Raw genomic sequence first — 7,022 nt, 5'->3', positions numbered from 1 at the left:
AACTTATGACAAACAATATATATGGAGCTATCACTTCATTAATGGGCTAGGGAAATATATATCACTCGTCCAATCAATAGGTGAGGAAAATATATATCACTTGTCTAATAATATATTTAGTTAAATCAAACCAATGACATATACTACATGCTCATCAATAAAATGATAACTCCATATATCACTTGTCCAATAATATACTTAGTTAAATCAGACCAATAACATATACTGCCCACTCATTAATAAAACAATAACTCTATATATACATCGTCACAAATTTCTAGAAAGTTTGGATAATAAAACAATAACTCTATATATACATCGTCACAAATTTCTGGAAAATTTGGAATGCTCAGAGCACTTTTGTACGTCACTGTAATTATTTTAAGTTATCACTGCAATACGAAACATTGCTTCTTTGGAATGAATTTATTTAAAACTTTACATGTAAGACACTGTAAAGTGTTATGCCAACAGTCAATACTACAATTATTTTAAGTTATCACTGCAATACGAAACATTGCTTCTTTGGAATCAATTTATTTAAAACTTTACAGGTAAGACACTGCAAACTGGAAAGTGTTATGTTAAGTTATCACTGCAATACGAAACATTGCTTCTTTGGAATAAATTTATTTAAAACTTTACAAGTAAGACACTGCAAAGTGTTATGGCAATAGTCAAATCCGAGACGTCAGATTCTTTTATTTTTTATTTGCTTTATCGAGTAGTTTTTCACGGCTTAGGCTAAAATAGAAAAAATGAAAACCCTTGTGAAATGATAAGCAACAATTATATCTCTCCTCTATTGATTAATCTAATAAATCCTTATATATCTCATGATTAATATGATAAATTAAAAAAAAAAAAAAAACAATGCAAAATGACAAGTAACAATTGCATCAATTCCTAGTATCCAATTCAAGTTAATAATTAAATTGGAGACACAAGCATTGCAAAATGACAACCAACAATTGCAGAAATAACTATTGGCCAATGCCCTTGCCCTTGAGATAGCGATTAAAGGAAATCTAACCCAACAATCTGATTATAAAATAAATACTTTTCATTTAACTACCATATGAAGTAATAAAATATACCAAGAATCTAAAAAAAATTAATTAAAATAAGTTTTTGTTTTGTTTTGTTTTTTTTTTTTTTTTTTTTTTTTTTAGATTTTACATTAAAAAGTTCTTTAATTGTTTACCTATCATGTAATTCATTGCGTAATTTATTATCATCCCCCACACATTGATTTTAAATTTAATCATGAATTAATCCATTATTTGACCAAAAAAGATTTTACATTAAAAAGTTCTTTAATTGTTTACCTATCATGTAATTCATTGCGTAATTTATTATCATCCCCCACACATTGATTTTAAATTTAATCATGAATTAATCCATTATTTGACCAAAAATCAAATAACAATTTATAAAGTTGATATTATAAATAAATTAATTTAATTTTTCAGATATTTTAATCTTATTTTTGTCACTTTTTGATTAATTTGGCCAATTTCAATTTTATTTTGCAATGATGGCGATGTACCATCCAATCTTCAACTCATAAATAAGTGCAACGACTCTCACTTTACTGCAAGATGCAATGACTTCATTGCAATGTAAGCGTATATATATATTAGAGATGATGAAAACTTTCCTCGTGCTATTGACATTCATTATCAACAACAATCAGATCCCCTATCTTTGCTTATTGATTGAGGTTGTACAAATAAAGCATCTTCAACTCATAAATAAGTGCAACTCTCACTTTACTGCAAGATGCAATGCCTTCATTGCAATGTAAGTGTATATATATATTAGAGATGATGAAAACTTTCCTCGTGCTATTGACATTCATTACCAACAACAATCAGATCAGGATCTTTGCTTATTGATTGAGGTTGTACAAATAAAGCAAGGTCAAATCAGGGTTGGAATTTGGATTCCTCTTTATCGCTTAAACTTTTTTTTTGACATTTTGGATCTTTATGCTTCCGTTAGGGAACCCTATGTTTAGAATATTGCCCTTCAGGAGTGATGTTTGGATAATAAATTAACCCTTCACAAATAAATTTTTCATTTTTCATTTACCCTTCAATAACCCAGTTATATTAATTTTTTTCACATATTTATCAAAAAGCAAAAAAACAAAAGGACCATAACACACAAATGGCTTACCAAATTTTGAATCTTGGTTTGAAATATGGAATACTCAATAAAATCTCCATAACCCTGAAATCAAATGTAGTTGAACCCAGCATGCCATATCATTTGTATGCATGCCATATGACTAAGGATATCTTATGGGACAAAAGAAAACCAACAAAGTAAAACTATTGAATGTTATCAATAATAACTCAAAATTAGATTAATTAATATGGTTTATGCTAAGATTTACATAATCTAATATATACCAACTAGTCTAAAGATAAAGTATACATTTGACATTATATATTTTAACATTGCTTTGGATCATGAGATATATACTAATATTAACAAGATTAAATGCATAATATTTGAACCTTTTAAAAATTAAAAGACTAAACTTATAACAAATGGAAATTGTGGATATCTTAACATCATGTTACATGATTATGTTATGGTTTCCTCCTTCATATTTGCATTCTGAGAGAGAAAATACTTATAAATGTTAAATGTGGTAAAAACATGCTTTGATCAAATCATCCCTTCTATTTATCAACAAAATTTAGCAAAATCAATATAGATATATATTATTGTACACACACACACACACACACACACACACACATATAAACAACAAAATCAATGTGTGCATTAAAGTTGTTGAGAAGTGCATCAAGCAAGTCTCAATTGACTTTGCCTTGGTCAAATTGAGAAAATTCGAATTTCCACATTAGCAAACAATTTGATGCATTTAACTTGTGTGACATGTCTTTTGTCACTCAATTAGCTTAGTAAATTTGAGTTAGAGGGCTTGGAGTTCAGTTAAGCATGTGTGGTTGCTAAATTTTAATAATACATTCTAGTTATATCTAGTTGAGTTCAGTTAAACTAGTTCTAATAGTTGGAGGAACTAGTGGAAGGTCAGTTGCGCAATGGGACAATAGTCTAACCCAGTGATCATCCAATTAACCGATCAATCAACCCAAAATAACTAGTGCATGCAAAGAATTTGAGTTCCCAGTTGTGGTGGAGATTCCAAGGCAGTGTAACAAGTAGTTGTAGACTATTCTTGAGTGTACAGGTGTTGCATGTAGTAAGATGATCAAACCTTTGGATTTGCGCAATCAATTGGAGGGATATTCCTAAAAAACAGGTGCTAATTCTCTAGGAATTGCGCAAGAAAATAGGGGCTCAAGTTGAGGTAGCAATTGACTAAGTATCAGTTGGAGCTTCTCATTGAGCAGAGAGATAGGTTATTCACCTATTGGTTGAGCTCATACTGAGCTAGCAATTGTAATACATCTCTAGTCATCTAATTTAATGCAATCATGTTTAAGGGTTTTTTAAGAGTTGATTTCCCCTAGAAAAATATTGTGCATGTGCATTATTTCTTATTGCATGTATGAGATTATTGTTATAAATTGTGAATTGAATTCTACAAAATAATAGAGTAGAATTGTGTCTCTTGATTTAGATTAAAATTTCTTTAGCAGTTGCAATTCTACACCATATTTCTACATGGTATCAGAGCAAGATTCGCATTAGAGTAGGAATTTCGAAGTTGTTTCTCAAGATGTTAGAATTTGCAACTTCAATGTAGTAGGATCTCTTCAGAGTTGGGAAAATGACCTTCAACGGGCTGAGATTAGAGTATGCATTGGAAGGAAACTCAAATTTCATTTCATGGAAGGATCACATGGAGGCTGTGTTGGATGACAATAGATTGCTAGAATATGTCAAGATAAATATTGCAAAACTACAGACATATGCTGCACAAAATCTAGCCCAATGGAAGAAAGATGTAGCCAAGGTGAGGAGAATAATCTTGGAGGGAGTACGAGACCACATTGTCTCAAATATCTGTTGAGATTGCAACAAGATGATGGAGCTTAGTGAAAAGAGTCGCCTTCACTAAGTGGGACCACAGGCAAATTATGGCGCAAGTTTTATTTTTGATCACAGTGTGGATGATCACAGTGTGGGTGACCACAGTGTGAGTGATCACAGTGTGAGTGATCACAATGTGGGTGACCAAAGTGTGGGTGACCTCAGTGTGGGTGATCAAAGTCTATTTTTAGACTGGCTGTCAAAAATAGAAAAGTCAAATATTATTGTGTCATAATAATATTTGGACTATAAACTTGATCTTATTCTCTTGGAGCACTTTAGTTTGAGCTACAGATGTGGCCCATGCAGCTGTCAGAAGGAAGTACGCTTTTCTTATGAGTCAGTTGAGTTGTTGCATGCATGACTTCAGTTAGAACTCAATCAGTTGAGTTTGGTGGAGTTGATTGTGGAGTTGATGGAGTTGTGTTCAGTTTGACTTGGTTAGACTAGTTGTAGTTAGTCTAACTGCAAATAGACTAATGATGAGTTGTTAAACTAATTATTAACTCATAATACAACTATAGAATACATCAGTTAACTCAGTTGCATGTCAGTGCATGTTCAGTTCAGCAGGGACAGGTGTTAGAGAATCGGATTGCTATCAGTTGTGACTATAGTTGTGCATCAGATCTTGCACAATCAAGGGATTGAGTATGCCAATGAGTTTGCTCATGTATTTGCCCAGTTTGTAGCTTCTGCTCACGTCTTACACATTGTGAGTGATTCTTTGGAGGTGAAATACGAGTTTGGTAGACCATTCTCATTCATTCTTGAGCAGGTATTGAGCAGTGGAGGCAGGAAAGCAGTGGAATAGATTTGGAGATCAGATCTTAGCTGTATTGTGTGTAACAGGTGGAGCTAGTACTGGATTGCTTGTGATAAGCATTGTACTTTGTAATGTTACATGGTCTCAATCATTAATATACAGATAGTGTGGGGTTTTTAGCGAGATGCTTTCCCCGGGTTACATACTGTGTTAATGTGTGAATGCTCTTGATGTTTTATTGTTATTGATGCTGCTATATTGATGATCAACATAGAGGAGCTTATGTATTGTGTATGTATTCCGCAATAGTACATGATCAGGATAATCTCTGTTGAATATGTGTTAAATTATTCAAAATTTCTACAATATCCATGGGAAAGAAACTCCTTTCATAATGTGGAATGCACTGATAGAGTTGTTTGAGAATAACAGTGACCACAAGAAATTGGCCCTCAAAGATAAACTTCGAAATATCAAGATGCAAAAGAATGATACTATCCGTAGTATCTCAGTAGATTTACCCAATTTCGTGATGAGCTTGGAGGGGTTGGTGTCAATGTTGTAGAAGATGACCTGGTGAGCCTAGCTCTTCTAGGCCTTCCCAAATTTCACATAACTACTAGGACTCGGTGAACATGAGGGAGAAATTACCAAATCGAGACTTCTTGTGGTCTGATTTGGTATAAGAAGAGATCAGGCAGATTACCATAGATGGAATCTCATCTAAGGATGAGGATGAAGAAAAATTTGCATTAGTTGGAAAGGGAAAGAAGGGCAAAGGGAAGAAATCTCAAACCAACCCTGAATCTAGCCAAGGGGGAAGAAGAAAGACTTGTCCAAAATCAAATGCTTCAATTTTCATGAATTCAAACATTGTGCTACAAAGTTTGCATAAAAATTTTGGCAAGAACTCAGGAGGAGCAGTAGATGAGGCATTGGATTCATAGTTTGAGCTAGAATTTACCCTTATCGTATGCATGGCTAGCACTGTGATGGTGAGTGTGTGGTACTTGGACTTTGGTGCCTCTTTCCATATGACAGGGTGCAGATAGTTTTTTAGGGACATGGAGGAGACAGATATCCAAATGCATATTGAGCTTTGGGATGACTGAAGGTACAGTTCTACCGGGATTGGTACAATAACCTTTCAGAGGGATTCAGGATCCTCTCTTCATCTCAAAGATGTCATGTTTTTTCTAGACCTAAAAAGAATCTCATCTTTGTAGTAGTTTTGGAAGACTGTGGTTATAATTTGATCTTCAGCAAAAGGAAAACATTCCTGAGACACATAGCCAATGAACAGGTGAAGTAGATCAGGGTTCGGGTGAAGAACCTATACAAATTGGATGTGGAGGATTGTGTTGCATTAAGCAGTAGGGCAGAGAAAGTGCAGAGCCACGATGTCGGTGAAATCTGGTACAAGAGATTGGGCCATTTGCATCATGCTGCCCTGAAAATTACACAACAAATAACCACTGGCCTCCCTAAAGGTGCACCTAAGAAACATGATGTCTACAAAGGTTGTACCTTGGGGAAGTATGTAAAGTCCACATTCCATGATCGAGATAGTAAAGCACATGTAGTCTTGGAAAGAGTCCAATCTGATGTTTTTGGACCTTTCTCGACAACCTCTACTGCTAGACATAAATATTTTTTCATTTCTATAGATGATTACTCAAGGAAGTGCTAGATCTTCTTCATGTAGAAGAAGGATGAGACATTCTCAAAGTTAGTGGAATTCAAGGCACTAGTTGAGAAAGAGACCAGAAAGAGGGTGAAGGATCTCAAGAGAGACAATGGAGATGAGTTTGTTTTGAATGACTTCAAGGAGTTCCATGTGAAAGAAGGCATTCAAAGAGGGCTAACATCACCCCATAACCCAAAGTAGAATGGGGTGTGTTGTAACATTATTTGGTTTTGATAAGTTAGTATATTAGCCAAAAATATTTTTAAAATGTTAAGTTAGGATATGGATGAAAAAGAAAGAAAAGTTAAAATGTTAGGCAAATTTAATGTTTTATAGGCATCCATATCAATAAAATGATAGGTGTTAGCTACCATAAGAAAATAATGCAAAAGAAAAATAAAATGTTAGGGAAGAAAAAAGAAAAGAATGGTTTCATTTCATATTTTTATAAATGCACAGGCTCCTAGTCAAAATGCGCCACATTGGGAAAAGTCAAGTATTGTTTTCATGTGTAGAAGAAAAAGGCAAAGGAGC

This window comes from Pinus tabuliformis, chromosome 6 (assembly GCF_031772625.1).
Source record: "Pinus tabuliformis cultivar Carrire ecotype Pingquan chromosome 6, CPIR1, whole genome shotgun sequence".
Taxonomy (NCBI): Eukaryota; Viridiplantae; Streptophyta; class Pinopsida; order Pinales; family Pinaceae; genus Pinus; species Pinus tabuliformis.
Note: the sequence above shows the minus strand (reverse complement) of the source record.